The sequence below is a fragment of the Oryctolagus cuniculus genome, chromosome 6 (genome assembly GCF_964237555.1).
Source record: "Oryctolagus cuniculus chromosome 6, mOryCun1.1, whole genome shotgun sequence".
In the NCBI taxonomy this organism is placed as follows: domain Eukaryota; kingdom Metazoa; phylum Chordata; class Mammalia; order Lagomorpha; family Leporidae; genus Oryctolagus; species Oryctolagus cuniculus.
In genome coordinates, this window is record NC_091437.1 from 54,643,327 (window position 1) to 54,657,128 (window position 13,802).

General features: G+C 43.4%; 1 protein-coding gene across 15 annotated transcripts in view; it reads left to right on the forward strand.

Annotated features, from left to right (window-relative positions):
- TENM2 (teneurin transmembrane protein 2) overlaps positions 1-13,802 on the forward strand; it is a 1,294,348-nt gene that overhangs the window by 839,477 nt on the left and 441,069 nt on the right. Inside the window, exon 1 of one of the 15 annotated variants that reach the window (XM_051844438.2) lies at positions 13,279-13,767. The exons of 13 other annotated variants lie outside the window; for them this stretch is intronic. The gene's annotated coding sequence lies outside the window, so the exon portion shown is untranslated. Of the gene's footprint in view, positions 1-13,278; positions 13,768-13,802 lie in introns of those variants that run through there. One more of the 15 variants, XM_051844440.2, reaches the window with a different exon arrangement.

Genomic DNA, 13,802 nt, shown 5'->3' on the forward strand with positions numbered 1-13,802 from the left:
AATGAATAAAGGGTCCTCGCAGGAGGCATGATTGACGAAGTATATTCCACTCTGTAGGCCTCTGCCTTCCTCTGTATTCTCTTTGGCACACGTAGAGATTTGAGAGTATGTTTTGGTAAACAGGAGATTTCAGAGAGAGACCCGGAAACCTAGAGTAGAGAACCTGGGAGGAGGGCATCTTTAATGGAGACAGAAATGACCCAGTGGGGGCGCCCTTGTCTCCACTTTCCAGAATTTCCAGGAGCAACTCTGCTTTCGGTGTCACTGTCAGATCCTGCAGAAGGCCTGCCGGGCTATAGTGGAACTCCAAATTATTCATTACCAGGACCTCTCGGTGGAAATTAAATTACTTTTTAAACCCCAGGAATAAACATAAGTGATTCTGAGGTTAGACCTCATGCTCCCTTCGTTCCTTTCATTCTTTGCGCTTCCATTCCTCTCGTCCTTTGTTTAGTGTTATTAGTTGTCAGATCTCTTTATGGAAGTCGATTTATAATACCGAAAATGTTCTCATTGTCAGTGTACAGCTTAGTAAATTTGCACAGTTGTGCAATCACCCCCAAATCCAGTTTCAGGGTGTTTCCATTGTATCTCAAAGTCCCTTGTGCCTGCCCTATTTATTTGTAAGTAGCATACAAAACCCCCTCCAAGTCAGCTAATAGATAATATTCTTTGATATCAGCAGTCAGCAGTAAGAAAGCATATTTTATAATCACTTATTCTAAATAATCTCTTACTCTAAAAATGTATTTCAATTCTTTCCAATAAAAAATTTGCTACAGTGTTAGAAGAAATAGATAAATGGAAAGAAGAGACGTGGGGAGCTCTGAGATCAGTTTGTAAGAGCTGTGCCAGTTCCCCATAGTTAGACATCTCTCCCTGAGATTTCACGAGGTAGAGCCTGATGAGGGCAGCAAGAGAAAGAAGATTCTGCTTCCTAAGTTGCATATGTTGTAAGCTGTAGTTTTGAAGCCTTTACTTACCAGTCAACTGGAACAACAAATATTCGATGCCCCGTGTTGACCCCTATAGTCTATTTTATTCCCTTTACTTGTATCATCTTGTTTAAGCCATACTGTGGGTTCCCTCCCTTTCTATCAGTCCAGAATCTAAGGCTCAGATTAATAAAATAAAATTTTCAAAGACACTCCATAGTCAATGTCAAAGATAGAGATCAAACCAAGATCAGTCTTGCTTCCCGGCCCCACCTGGAGGAACACTCTGTCTCCACATCTCTAGACAAATGAATTGTGGCATATCAGTCAAGAGGCAGCCCAGTTGTCAGAGGTCTATTTGTAATTCTGGAAAAGAAAATTTGAAACTTTAAGTTTTTTGGGGAAAAAAATCTAAACTTGCACCACATGTAACAGCCACTCCTATATAGCAGAAATATAAAATAGTGTCATATAAGAGTACCTATGGCTCAAAGTTTTGAGACATTGTCCTTAAAACTGCCCATTTTGGAGGCTGAGAGGGAGGGTGAGGCAGTGTCTGGGCAAGCCCTGCCTGATTCACCTTTGCCGACTGCCCGGGAATGAACTTCCCCAGGCATCTGCGGTCACTGGGAGGCATCATGATTTGGTTGCTTGAGTAAACTCATCATGGATCATCGCTATAAAGCCCTTTGGAGGTTGTGAGAGGAGCATTGTTTGAGTGATAGTTCCCTCAGCTAATTCCTCATTCTAGAGCTAACTCGTCTGCCACTTAACACTTAGATCCCACCTTGAATTGGATTGTTTTTGTCATCCCTCCCTATGGTTCTCAAGCTTGGTCAAGGACAGCAGTCGTGGGACACACTTATTGAAAGAGCAGGTTTCTGCTCCTCTGAGAAATTTTTGATAGAATGGTCTTGAGTAAAGGCTCAGATATTTGTATTTTTAGAAAGATTTTCTGTGACTCTTGGATTGAAACATGTTCAGAATTTGCTGCTTGTTAAAATTATAAAGTCCGTAAGGGCATTTTTCCCCCTAGAATCTAGAAGAATGCTTGACACAGAGTCAAGTTCTATGGATATTTGTTGACTAATGAGAGAAATGAAAGAATATTGTAAGTTGCCTAAGGTCACCTATGATTAACTTATCTCACATAATGCTTGTAAATAGTGATCAATAGTTGTTTACTGATTGAATTTTAAATGTCTGTCTTATTTTTCTTGTACCTTTGCTTGGCTCTTGGGAAATTCCCATGAATTTCTTTGAAGTCTGGTGTTCTGAAAGATGTAAATGCTATTTGGGGAGGAGAAGTGGTGGGTGTAGCATCCAGGAAATGATGCTCAGAAGTTTTGGGAGTTTTACTACTCCTAGAAATCCAAGGAGAAAGCCATTTCCCATATTTTGCAAGTTTATTTTGCTGTAGTACAGTGAATAATTGTCCTGAGGGGACTAGATGGCATCTGAGAATATTAATCTTAGATTTTCATTTCCTGTAAAATAACTTTCCACTTATTACATTCAGTGAGAATACTTTGGGTTTCAGGAAATATGCATATTTTATCACAGTCCAAAGTGAGCTCTGAAATGTATCTGAAACTCAGGAGTTAAGAGGGGCAGGTGCAGGCAATTGGGTAAACCAGGAGATGCCAAACTAGGCTGGAAGAGCTTGAGGTAGGCCCGAGTCACCTGGAGTTTGCACACCTGGCTTGTCATTGTCAAATTTCAGGCCTGAGGTTTGAAATGCATTTGCAATGGAAAAATATTAAAAATCAAAATGACATAGTAATAATAATAATAGCAAATAATGGACGAGCATTCAGCAAACTCTGGGCTCTGTATTAGGCATTATACCAACTCTTTGCTGTACCATTTTATCTAATTGCTTCTTAGAGAACCCAATGAAGTAGAGTGTATTGCAAGTGAGAACATCTCAGAAGATAGAGTGAACCTCAGGTTCATACCCCTTTCAGATAATCAAGCAAATACCACACACTGATTACTGTTTGACCTGTGAGAGACGGAGATATGTAAAAGCATTACATTATAAAATCCCTTTTCTGGGGCCAGTGCTGTGGAACAGTTGGTAAAGCTGCCATCTGCAGCGCCAGCTTCTCATATGGGCACCAATTCGAGACCCGGCTACTCCACTTGCGATCCCGCTCTCTGCTATAGCCTGGGAAAACAGTAAAAGATGGCCCAGGTGCTTGGGCCTCCACATCCACGTGGGAGACCCAGAAACAGCTTCTGGCTCCTGGCTTTGGATAGGTACAGCTCAAGCCATTGTGGCTATCTGGGGAGTGAGCCAGCAAATGGAAGACCTTTCTCTCTCTTCTCTCTCTCTGCTTCTCTTGGCCCCTGTCTCTCTGTAACTCTGTCTTTCAAATAAATAATTTTTTTTACAAAAATCCCTTTTCTTCAAATAGGGCTAGTTGTATAACTTTTATTTATTTAATTTGAATGGCAGAGGACCAGAAGGAGATAGTTCTCTCATTCACTCTCCAAATGCCCACCGCAGCCGGGGCTGAGCTAGGCTAAAACTAGGTTGCAGGAACTTGAATGCCACTGCCTTCTGCCTCCCAGGGTGCACATTAACAGGAAGCTGGAATCAGCACTGGAGGTGGTTCTCAAACCGAAGCACGCCAATATGGGATGTGGTTATCAAAAGTGGCATCTTCACCAATATGCCAAGTGCACAGCCCACAAGGTCCATTTTCAGCGGCTGTTACCTCATCTCACTGTGGCTGAGAAAGTGCACATGGCATCCATTGTTCCAGCCGATCACACAGGCCGTGCTGCAGAATGACCGAAGGCAGGAGGAGAGATCACATGCTCCTTCCTGCCCCAGACCTCCCTCATGCAATGGAAGTTTTTGTGTTCTCATCTCAGCTGGGTCCAAGTACAAGCTTGAGAAAAATTTCTGAATAAAGTGCCTCTCTCTTTTATATAAATTTAGGGCAGATATTTTCCCTGTTCTCTCTCCTCACATTAAACTCTGTTTGGTCAGAAATGTGCCCACAATGGCTATTAAAAAAAAAAAAAAACAAACTGTTGGCAGAATATGTCCCTGAGTGGAGTCAAGGCTTTTGGGGAGCAGGGATGCGATTCGGGGGACAGATCATGGTTCTGAATCATCTCATAGAAATGTAATCCTTGTGTTTAGTTTGGGCAATGAATTTTTGGGGGTCAGAAAAGCATATCCCCCAAAAAGGTGGGGGAGAGGCCAAAACTAATCATCATTTCACATCCAAATGAGATTCCTACTAATAGCACCTTGGTGTGGCATGCTGGGACCCTGCTCCAGTCGGGAGAGCCTTGCTTTTGAAAGTTAGCAATTTAGAGAATGAATCTGCTTCTGCCTTCTGGAGGGAAGACAGGTGCTAAGGTTAGATCTTTAAGGAAATAATCTTATTAGTCCCTCTTATTAAGAAAGCCTCTGCAGTGTGTAGACTTTGAACCTGCCTGATAAAAAGTAGGTCTTGTCAAACAGCTCACAGCTCCTAGTGAAAAGGTTGAACTCTGTTGGTTTAGATCATCCAATCCAAATGCAAACATGTTTCTAAGCTTCTGTTTGCATACTCTGGGAGAAAAAAAGACCTCCTCATTTTCCCTGACTCTGACACTAATAGCATTCCAAGGGGATGGCAGCTCCCACGGAAATTACTAAATCACTGTGTTAATGGCACACAGAGAAAGGCAAAAGTTTCCAGTGTCACCTGAAATGTAAGGCTTGCGATTGTCACTGTGCGGGTCCTCTCCTTTCATTTCCTTAACTCTGTTGTTTTTTGCTATTTTAATTTTGTTCCGCGGAGCCTATCCCAGTCCCCCGGTCCTTCCCCTTCTCTGGACTGACCCCGTCTGGAAGTGGTGAGGCTGCAGCTTTGACAGCTTTGTCATTTTCGTAGCTGTGAAGGTTGGTGTCGAGCTCACCAGATTATTGCTCTCCAGGAATACTTCACTACATAATCAAGCGGAAGGTCAAGAGAGGTGGAGAGAGAGAGAGAAAAAAAAAACTCTAATTAAATCAGGAAGGGCTGACTTGCGCCCTAAGAAAAGCATGCAGCCTCGGGGAGAGCCTCCCGCTTGTATCCAAGTGCAACAATTGGCCCCAGTCAGGGGCCGCACTTGTCACAATGGACAACAAAGAAATTGCCATTAATGTGAGCGCTCCTTGAAGAACTGGCTTCATTCTTTGCTTTTACCCTGCTATTAAGGCCCTTCTCAAATCAGATTAAGGAAAGGCACTGTAACACATAGTTTGATTAGAGTAATGGAAAGAGGAGAGCCAGCTCTTTGCTTGTTTCTGCTCTTTGGCTGCTGAAATATGTGGCCTCTTACCAGCCTGGGGTGTGATAGAACTGCATGACAGTGACCAAGTAGAATGGAAGGAAGGCCTGAGATGTTGGCTCCTGGGAACAGAATTGAGAAGATGCCTAATCCACATTTTCGCATGATGGATCCCTGAAGTTGGAAACTCATCCCCACAAATTCATACTGCTTCCTCCCTTTTAGTTCAGCCAATCCTGCCTGAGACGTCCTAAGTGCCAAACATCAGTGGTTCAAAAAAGTTATGCCAGAGCTGTGAGTCTAATAAGGACTTACGACAGGTGAGCAGGCATTGAAAATATGAGGTGATCAATGCAATGATGGGGTAAATAATAGCAATTAAAAGTTATTGATCACCTACTATGTGCCTAACAGTGACCTATGGGAGCAGCTCATTTAATGTAAAGATTGGGCTTTTATGCCTGGAGCACAAAGGCATGAAAGTTTCTCAGCTACAGAAGGTAGTAGAGGAAGTGGGAAGTCCCCCAGAGGAGCATTATCTGAGTGGGTCCGGAAGGATATTTGAAGTTTATGCCATGGTTAAGAAATAGAGGAGTGGGAGAAATTCCTTTGTAATGGGGTAAACCACGTAAGTAAAGACTGAAAGCGTCACGTAAGATGAGCTCATCCAAGAACTGTGGTAGTCCTGCTGTGCACGTAGCACAGGGTGAGGGCCAGGGAGAGGGGCTGAAGACAATGGGATGGAAGGAAGGCTTTGCCTTATAGATAATGGGGCCAAGGGACAATGTTTAGGTAGAAGTGAGACTCAGTTTAGAAGGATCGGCCTAGAGCACGGCTTCTGTCCTTCCTGAAGTAGTAACGGTACAGGTTTCCTACAGACCTTTGCTGGCAAACAATCCACCCTCAAACAACCTACCTGCCTGCACAAGGGAGCCCATGCAGAACTCCTAGCATCAGGCTCTCTGACATTCTCTTGGTTGACTTAAAATGAAAGGAATTAAGATGTATATTATTTTACTAATTGTGAAGCTGTACATGGAAACTTAATGCTTCTGTGTAAAATTGAATGCCCTAGGATTTCTTAGAAAGAGTCACATTCTTGGACCAGCAGCCTGAGAGTATCCTGCTGATGCCCATCGATGGTTGTGGAAGAGATACTCTGTAGACAGGTGGCTGGAGTAGACATCCACTCCTAGCTGCGCTTTCTGCCAGGCTGATGCCAGAGGCACAGGTCAGGGAATATGTTTTCGTGAATCACAATCAGGTATCCGAGATGCCGCTGACTGCTCACAGTATCCCTGAAATCCTTCCCTCCACTGCTTCTCTTTACAGGAAAGGGAGGTTATGGAGGATAAGGTTATGAGTGAATCCGCCAGGCCAGAAAAGTACGCTGATTCCCTCCTTAATCAATTTGCTGCAGGTTAAACTGATCTTCTTGCTTCTGTAAGGCAACTGGTTAGAAATACAAAGGTTATATCCAGCCTGGGCAAGTGTCAGACCTTCCTGGTGACCCTGGCTCTTAGATCTTCATGAGGAGCAGTGGGGCCCTTTCATCCTGGGGGGAGGGTGGAGGAAGGATTCATTCCAGTTGCTGGAGATGGAGTGGATATTGGAAGATTAGGTAAGTCATGGAAATGTGTCCAGCAGTGGACTAAAAAACCAAGCTAGTTTGGTGATTCAGTAGGCCTTCAGAGGAAGGAGAAATGGTACTTGCCTGTCCAAGGTTCTGAAACAGAGTCACTTTGCTAGATAGTTACCAATGCTACATAAACACGTGCACATACACGTGTGTGTGTGTGTGTGTGTGTGTATACATACAGGTATATATATATGTATATACCTGTTGAAAGCTTGGATTTTGCTTCTGAGCTTGCAACTGTGGCAACACATTTTCTCTCCCTATTCCCCACACAGTGTCATGGTACAAAGCAAACCTTTCATTGGGAATAAGAGAACTGTGGCCTTCCACTCAGCGGCTCAGTCTGCAGCCCTCAAGCAGTGGCCATTTTACCTACCCCTCCTCTGGCACCACCATCTCTCACTGCATCCCTCACCCTGGAGCTTTCTCAGGCACTGTTGGTCATTTCAGGCTTGTAGACCCTTCATACTTTCCAACTACATATCAGCTTTCTAAATTGAGAAGGTGATGAATTTTTAAATTCTTGAACCTGTGCTGTAATAATCTTTCTACCATCCTACACATTACAATGCAGGAAGGCAACAGATGTGTTTTCTTAGGACTTGGAGAACATGAAATATTGATGGGGATGGGAGCGTGGACTGGTATTGAGGTTCATCCACGACAGGAGCTGTTCGCATCCTCGCTTCTCATTTCATTTTTCTACCTCTCTCTTCTGATACCTAAGACACGCAGAAAGCCCCTAACCCATGACCCCCACAGCTGGTTCAATGAAAGCTCTTTAACAAGCTATGCAGTGAAATCTGTCTAAAAAGATCTTTATCAGTCTGTGGGGACCAATTGCTAATGCAGCTAATACACATTTGATCTATACAGATGAGTTTTCCCCTGGCCCCAAGGGAATCTCTGAAAACACTGTGAGTTTACGCGGTGCCAGGCCCAAGTAGCCTGTTGGACAATAAATAGCATTTTAACACATTCAAGTATCCATCCCCAGGAAGAAAAGTAGCATGCAGGATCTTCTCTGTGCTTTCTGGCTGAGCTGTAGGACATAATGAAACTTCATTTTTAGAGCATTTCTTTTCCTGATGACATTTCTCTCAGAGGCACTGCATTCTGAAGAGAGAAAGGCACAGAGTAGACACTTAGTGGTTTTTTTTTTTTTAAGCAATAAAGAAAAAAGAACACATTTCATCTGAGACAGTATTTCCAAACACATGTGTGTGCCAGCCACGTGGGTCCTGGTGTGTGCAGCATGAGCCAATAAGATAGCCTTTTTTTTAAATTTTTTTTTATTTTTTATTTTTATTTTTTGACAGGCAGAGTGGACAGTGAGAGAGAGACACAGAGAGAAAGGTCTTCCTTTTGCCGTTGGTTCACCCTCCAGTGGCCGCCACGGCCGGCGCGCTGCGGCCGGCGCACCGCGCCTATCCGAAGGCAGGAGCCAGGTGCTTCTCCTAGTCTCCCATGGGGTGCAGGGCCCAAGCACTTGGGCCATCCTCCACTGCCTTCCCGGGCTACAGAAGAGAGCTGGCCTGGGAGAGGGGCAACCGGGACAGAATCCGGGGCCCCGACCGGGACTAGAACCCGGTGTGCCGGTGCCGCAAGGCAGAGGATTAGCCTAGTGAGCCGCGGCGCCGGCCAAGATATCCTTTTAAAGCAAATGGAATTTGAAAATTTTTAATGTCATCTATAATGCTGCATGCTAGAAAATACACATGCACATAGGTTTTATGTATATATATATATTGCATGTATAGTTTTATGTAGCTCATGCATCTAAGCTATGACTTTATGAGTATTATTAGGTAGGATGAGGCTCACACTGGAAACATTCAGGTGTTCATGGAACAACAGTTACAGGAGTGACAGGAAAGGTCTACATGCAGCAAACCTGTAGAGGGTGGTGGGAATGACTAAGATGTACAAATGGCTAACCTGGAGAAATTCTCCACTTGGTAACAGTCAAGTCAGACCTCTGCCCTTCCTTGGTCTCTCGCAATGAGTGTGCCCCCGACTCCACCCATCCCCACTACATCTGCCTGGAGAAGTATCAGCCACGCAGGATTCTCTGTGACTCTGCCACACAGTTCTCTATTGTCCTAGGTCTACTTTCCATGTGTTTTTAAGCAGAAGATTGCACATGGTAAGATGAGGCTCACGTTGTCAACAGTAAGTCAATTTAATGGTAACTGGTGCTTCATCTGCATGTGTCGGATCAATCCTATTCACAATGGCATGACATGAGACATGGTACTGAAGGCCACTCAGGGGTTGTGCTTCTCAAAGAGGGATTCCCTTAAGATGAGTAGGCTCAGCCCCCGGTTCTCCAATGCATGGGAAAAATATGTAGTATCCCATGATATACCCAAGGCCATATGAACAGACAAGGATAGCACCTTCTAGCTTCTTCATCTTCAGCATATTTCAGAAGTGACACATTAAGGCGAACGTTCTAAAGAACTAGGTAACCTGGGCACCATTCCTTCTTCTACTGTTGGAGATGATAAAGTTAGAGACTTAACACTGTTATGAGATTCAAATCCTGTTGCGCTGACCAAGAGGCCCGAATTCCTGCACAACTCCAAGTAAGATGCCATGGTCCAACTGTGAGCACTTGTAGGGAATGGCTGTTTTTTTAAAAGTACGATTCTGTTCATGCCAGGCCTATGCAAGTCCTCCAGAGCCTTCCTGAAAGGAGTGCCCAGACTGAAACTTCGTCCCTGCAACAGCAAACATTGACCAAGACCTTTTTTTTAGTGGAAAAGGGTGAAGAGTTAGAGTGTGGTTGGTGTGAGAGAATGAGAAAGAAAAAAATCGAGGAGTCTCTATAAATGAGGAAGATTTGTATATCGGGGTTCTCTTCCCAGCTCCACTAGGTGCCATAGGTGACCCTGGAAAAAGTCCTTACTGTCTTCAAGCTTCTTTATTTCTCCTCTGTGTGATGAGTGGTTTGAACTGAACGACCATTTAAGTCCCATGAGGACTCTGTGTTTTTTTTTTTCTTTTGATATGGACTAGCTCAGAAATAGAGTTGACTGGAGAGTAGTTGCACAAACAATAGGGAAACCTAACCTTCAGTCTCAGAAAGGACAGTGGAGCCACGTTGTCACCAAGGATCCCAGGAAAGGCTGCCCCTCCAGAGAGAAGGGAGGGGTTGCCCTGGGAATCCAGAGCCCTGTTCCGTCCCATCCTTACAGCCTCTCTTGAGGCTCTGTTCAGAAGGCCCACTGCCTTCTTGCTCAGTTACAACTTAGAATGTTATCGCATCGACCACGTTTTTGCGTCTGCTTGCACAGACCAGAGATATGCTCTAAATCCTCTCCTTAAAGTGCTTATCTTTAAATCAGGGACTAAGATAACTGCTTTACTTTTGCTTCCTTTAAGAAAGTTACTCAGATGAGTACAGTTTCTACCACCTTAATTTTTTAAGTCCCACCAATTTAAAGATAGTCTTAAACAATTGTTCTGCCCCTATGGAAATAGAAAGTAGGTACCTCAGGAAGTTCCTTACCTTGCTGTGTTGAAAGTGATGATAGTTTCTGAATTCTGCTGCCATTGAGACACACCTGTGCCTCAGCAGTACATATTTAGGGATATTTCTTGATAGCAATTGAATTTGAGCTCTCACTTGAGGAAAACCCTCAATTGTTAGAACCCCCAAGAGTGTCCATACAGAGACAAAGTCCTATGTTTTAAGACAAGAATTCTTAACCCCATACATTGTGAATGTACAAATGCTCCAGCAAAGTCAGAAATACCATTAGATGAAGTATAACTTAAAAGAAATTTTCAAGTCAATGCTCACCGATTTCCTATGTATCAAGGAAGTACATAGCCTTAGCAACCTTAAGAGAGAAGGGGAAAAGAAGGGAAATGCTAGCTGAATGAAGCAAAATCAAGACTGATGTTAGAAAGTGATTAGTTGTGATCTGGGCAGTGCATAAAGCAGGGCCATGTTACAACTTGATTTGGCTCATGTTTTTTGGGAGGACTCATAATTCATGTTTCGACTGGAGAAACAACTTCAGCAAATGATGCAATGTGCCTTATTTTGTTCAGGTGGTTTGACAAGAAGTGAAAGGTAGAGTTGTTTGAACTGTAATTGAGAAAAAAAGATCCTAATGGCATGCATGCCGTCCAGCTATTCATGGGGATATAGTGTATGGGTATTTCCTAGCAGGAAAAATGTTGCAGCATCTGCTTCTTTGGGAAACTTGTAATTTTCATGGCCTTAGTTTATGTAAACAAGAAGCAGTAAGTTTAGTGTTTTAGATAACTACATGTTTAAGTCCAGAAGAGGGTATAATTATCTATTAAGTATTTCATTAAAGAAGATATACGTGGAAAGAAATTCTATATCCTTCAAAGGTACTAACAACTTGTATGTATGTTGCCATCCAATGAAATTGCAGCCATTATAAAACATGAAGAGTCTGAAGATTTGCTTTTTTTATTCAAAATATTTTGAATGACCACCAAAATCCTGAGCTAGTAAAAAGACTTAATAAAACTACGGAATCTCATTGATGGAGAACCTTAAAATAGTTAAACCAAGAACTTTCTGGAAAAAAACCTGTTTAGCAGGACATTAAGGACTGGTCATGTAAATGCAGTATTCAAATAGAGGGCTTAGACTGTCAATTTGTTGTGCAATAGTAGGAAAATGTGGCTGTGAGTTCTCTGGTTTTTACCTTCAATCTTACTGAAAGATGGGAGGAACATTGCATAGGAGCTCATTCCCTTGGGTTCCACCCCAAATGTCCTGGGTGATGAGAAATTGCAGAAGTCCCTAATCTGTCTGATCCTTCTTGATCTCCTTAAATAAAAGATGGTTTTGCATGGAGTTGGAGGTTCCCAAACTGTTCCTTATAGGTTGGAGGTGGGGTGGTCTATAAAAGAGAGATGAAGTCTACAGGGCTGGGTCTGGTGAGTCTTTTTTTTTTTTTTTTAACCTAGAAACCTTTTATTTAGGTATAAAAACTTCTTACATTTCATATATACAAATTTAGGAACATACTAATTCTTTGACTGTACTCTCACTCCCACCTGCACTCCCATACTTCTTCCTCCTCCCTCTCCTATTCCTTGTAGCTCTTTTTTTTTTTTCTCTCATCTCCAGTAGAGCAGCCCTATTTTAGATATCAAAATTCTGAAATAGTCTTAGTTTACAGTTTAATCAGCAGAAAGATGCTCTGCTGATTTTTAAAACTTTAGAATCTCCTTTTCTGAAAAAGGTAACTGTTGCCTGACCCTTTTCTTCATCTTCATGGTGTTTGTAATCTCTTTAGTTTTTATTGACTTTGCTGTCATGGGGCAACTCATCTGAACAAGTTTATTGAAGGCAAATGATAGTGATAAGTACAGTGCTTTGAACACAGATTGTCAGTAACGATCTGATTGCTCAGAGAGCACTTAGCAATGTGGCTCAGGCATGTGTGAACCACATCCCTAGAAGTTTTGTGCCACTCAACCAATAACATTTTGAAAATTCAAAGCAACGAAGGGCTATTATGTGCTCGTGAGGGACCAGGCACTGAGCTTAATACTTTACATTTCTAGAATCCTCCAAACATTGTGGTCTCCTTACCTATAGTTTCAGCATTACAATGGGGTTCAAGGAGGACCAACAGTTTGTCCAAGGTCATAGAGATAAGAAATGGCCAGAAGACCCTTAGGCCATCCTGTACTGTGGCACTCAAAGCAGCAAAGTGATCCTCAGAGGATCCTTGCCAGGGCTTTCAGCCTGCAAGGCAGCTTCTAAGTTGATTGGAAGAGTAGATAATATTCTTGAATTATCTGCCTCCTAAAAAATGATCTGTGTGCTGGCCACTCGAGTTCACCATTTTTAGCTCCTATTCAAGGAAAGTCACCACACCGTTGGATTTCTTAGTGGAGAGGCTGGCATGGACCAGCTGGGGCTGAGAGCACAGTCTTCACATGGCATGGCCCCCTTACCAGTGGCCTGTGTGACCCAGTGCTCTGGACTTTGGGAGCCATATGTCAACTTAAAATCCATCCCACTGGCCAGTTTGTATGCTTGCTTTTTTCATTCATCCAGTCTCTGGGTACCAGGGTTGTCTACTTAGACGCTGTGTGAATGTTGGCATGTGCGTTTTCTGTAATGCCATTTATCGTGGAAGGAAGCTCTGCCTCATCCTGTATGGGAGTACGTTTCCCATAGCGTTGCTAAGCCATGCATCAGAGTGGGTTTTTCCCCACTCTCCACCCCGAGCTCTGCCCCACTGAGCTGCACTACATTCCCTGTCCTTAGCTTCCATTTCAGACCACAACTTTCCATCCAAGGTGTCTGAGTTGGAATGGATCAAATCATTGGAAGTGACAGTTATTAAAAAAAAAAAATCCTGGCAGAACAGAGGAATATGTGTTTAGGGGGAAGCCTCTGGAGGGAGGCAATTTGTTCTTGTTTCCTAGTGTTCTTGGATGAGACAATTGACTCTCCCCAAGCCTACTTCTTCCTTAGATGAACTGACTCTTCTGTGAGGTGCTGCCAAAGGTTGTTTGACTAAGCAGTGCCTGGGGCTTCCACAACGTGAAGTCACCTCTGCCTGCCAAGCAGGGACTCTCTAGGTGGAGATTACACAGCCTGCTCTCTGCTCCTGCAGAGGAAGAAGTTCCTACTATCAGGCTACCGTCACTGGGCCAGCGTGCAGGTGATTCTGCCTCTGCATCTTAGCCCTAGCTCAGAGTGTGTTCTGGATCTGTAACAAGAAGGGAAACGGTGGACTGCAGCTTGGAGAGTTGTTTATTTTGCCAAAGAGGAGTTCAGGGGACAGAATCATTGCTTTGCTTGGCTAAATCTCTGGTCCTCCCGTCTCGTGCTGTGACTTCAATGGGGCACTGAGGAGTATTTGTTGGGTGAGTGTGATTGCCCCTCCTCCAGCTCGGAAGGTTAGTCTTGTTGCCAAATATTCCTTACTTCCCTT